Source organism: Morone saxatilis, unplaced genomic scaffold (assembly GCF_004916995.1).
Source record: "Morone saxatilis isolate NCDOM2014 unplaced genomic scaffold, NCSU_SB_2.0 Contig0, whole genome shotgun sequence".
NCBI lineage: Eukaryota > Metazoa > Chordata > Actinopteri > Moronidae > Morone > Morone saxatilis.
In genome coordinates this window covers 19749959-19752882 of record NW_023339650.1, presented here as the reverse complement: position 1 = coordinate 19752882, position 2924 = coordinate 19749959, and the positions used below count along the sequence as shown (strand labels likewise).

At 44.4% G+C, this 2924-nt stretch overlaps 1 protein-coding gene across 1 annotated transcript in view; it reads left to right on the top strand.

Annotated features, from left to right (window-relative positions):
• Positions 1–2924, top strand: part of LOC118337975 (protein 4.1-like) — a gene marked incomplete at its 5' end in the record, with an annotated part of 14932 nt that overhangs the window by 5105 nt on the left and 6903 nt on the right.

The window sequence follows — 2924 nt, the reverse complement described above, 5'->3', positions numbered from 1 at the left end:
TGACAGCTTCTGGAAGACAACCACGACGCTGATGCATACACAAAGGGGATATGATGCCATTGATTAATGATTATTGATTTAATCAACTACATGTAGAACATAGCTCTACAGAGCTTTAAATCTGCCTCCTCCATAGAAGACGTCTTGATCGGGTTCAGGAGCTCCTCAAAGTGCTTTCCACCAACAATCTGGGTTAGCAGTTCTCCTCCTCTACTGAACTCTGCCTGAGCCAAGTGCTGCTTTCCCTTCCTGAATTATCTAACTGTTTTCCAGTACTTCCTCAAGGCCAAACGCCATCCTACATATCCTCCCTGAACTCCTCCCAGGCCTAGGTTTTTCCTTCACCACCCACAGAACCTGCCAAGCCCAAAGACAGCTTCCTTCCCCACTGGAGTCCACATCAAGTTCTTAGGACGACTTTCTGACCACAGCTCGTGGCAGCCTTTTCCACAATGAAGGCTTTGAACATTGCCCACTTGGATTACATCTCCTCAATCTCACTCATGATGCATGAGACATTTTTCTGGATGTGGGAGTTGAAGACCTCAAGGACAGGGGCCTCCACCAGATGTATGAAGTTCACTCTCACTACACATTTGAGTTTACCAGCAGTCCTCTTTATTCGAGTGTCCAAGACACATGACAGGTCTGATGATGTGACAATGAAGTTGGTCATCGATCTTTGGTCTAAAGTGTTCTGGTACCAAGTACACTTATGAACTACATTCTGCTCCAACGTGGTGTTTGTCTCGGCCAATCAAAGACCAGGACAGCAGCCCAAATCAAGTTAACACTTTTCGCCGTTCTGAACAAAACAGCAACTCACTGAACTCACTCGATCAGAGCCAACCCTCTCGTTCTCCAGGGACAACTCCAACACACCTGCCCGTTGCTTCTTAACCTGGGCAACTCCAGAAAAATAGCGGTTCCAGGCCCAGTGTTATGTGTACAGGTGAGCCCAACTATATCAAGTTGGTACTGCTCCACCTCCCACTTTATCTCCGGTTACTTCCCTACCAGAGAGGCGATTATCTACATCTCTAAAACCAGTTTGTGATGCCAGGGGTCAAACTTTAGCCGCCTTGCCATGGGGCAGGTTGTTGGCCTACAGGGAAGCGACTCCATTAAGTTCTTTCAAGCCGTGCCCAGCCAAGTTTTGCAGCTTCATATAGAGTCTGAGAATCTCTATTAGTCAGACCTGGTTCCCGGGACCAATTTGCCCTGGGACACTTAGACCCCTCCACCACATTAAATTGCAGATTATTGAAGGATTAGTGTTACACTTATTAATAAAAATAGTTTTACAATTATTTATTTGAACTAGTTGGTTAACTTGTTTTCACCTTCATTTGGATTCTTTTCATACAGACATAAATGAAAGTAAACCAATAAAAGTAAGGTGAGATCATTCTCTTCTCTCATTGGTCAGATATATAAAAAGAAAAAAGGAAAAGGCCAGATCAGAACTCCATTCCCCAGCTAAAATGAGCTGTTAGCAAATGTTGATTTCACTCTTCCAAATCCCAGAATGCAAAGTTCACCTCCCTACAGGAGCCTGTTTAGCTCAAACCTGCAGATTGCATCTGATAGTCAGATTGTCTTTGTCTGAGTTTGACTGCTGATTCAACTGGCCTGAACATTACAAAAAGATCTGAAAGTCCTATAGTGGCTCCTTTAGTCCACATGGATACACACATTAACTGCACCTTTATTTTGTAGTTTTGTTGCTGCTTTCCCTTCCTGTATGTTTCCTTTTGTGCCATCCTTCCTGTTTACAGATCAGGCACTGCCCTCACAGTCAACAATCTCTACTGCACATGTGCAGACATCACTAGCTGTCTGATCACAACTGTAAAATCTGTTTTAAACAGCATTTACTCACTGCAGCTCGGCAGCTAACAACAAACACAGATTAGTAATTATGTACTGATTACTAACAAGTCTGTGCTCCACGCCCTTTTTGGCCACGCCCTCTTTGGTCACGCCTCCTGCATGGCTGCAACCTGGCTGTCAGTTTTTAATCAGAAACAAAATAAATTTCATTTATTTACTCAAAAAATTAAAGACGTGGCAGCGATTCAAGGTTTCTGCCTCTTGTTAACCTGTCTGTCTAATTTTTATTTGTGTGTGTGTGTGCGTGCAGCCTAAACCTACATTCGATGAAATGTCTCCTGAGCTGACCGCTCTGCTGAAGTCGGCCAGAGAACAAAAAACCTTCAGAGATCACAACCTGCTGAAGGTGCCTGTCTGTCTGCCTACATGTCTGTGTGTGTAACTGTCTACATGTCTGTGTGTTCTAAAAGCAGCATTTATTAATGGTCAAATATTACAGCGAATAGTTAATATAAATAACCTCGATCAGTGGATTCAACAGTGGTTCTTCTTGACAATGACACATGACTCCGTTGACCAATAAAAAACCATCCTGTCAGAGCTGAGGTTGGAGTGAACAGAGATCCTAAATTTAGGAGCTAGCATAGCTTATTTTTCCTTCTACTACCAGGATGAGGTCGGGAGAAGGCGATTATCACATAAAAACATAAGTGACTGTGAAACTTTAGCTTTCTTTTACACTTAACCCGGCATGCCAGGCCACAAGCACTTTGTAACTGTGTGCCAGGACACACCAAGCCAACGGCCGACCGTCGGCAGAAAAGCACTTGGACCGATCAGTTGGCTCCCGTCTCCCCGAGTCGGTCAAAAAAGTGCCTCCGAACACACCAAACCGACGCCGACTGGAGTGTACGTTCTGCGCGTGCGCGAGGCGTAATACGTCCCCATAACAGCAGGCGGCGCTAATCTATGTTCTTGCCCAAAAAAAATAAATGACGGATCACTCTAGACCTAGTAAACACAGAGCACGCTGTCGTCAGTCATTGTTTTCATCAGAGAGTGTTGATAGTAGTCAAGAAGGATCGTTATTG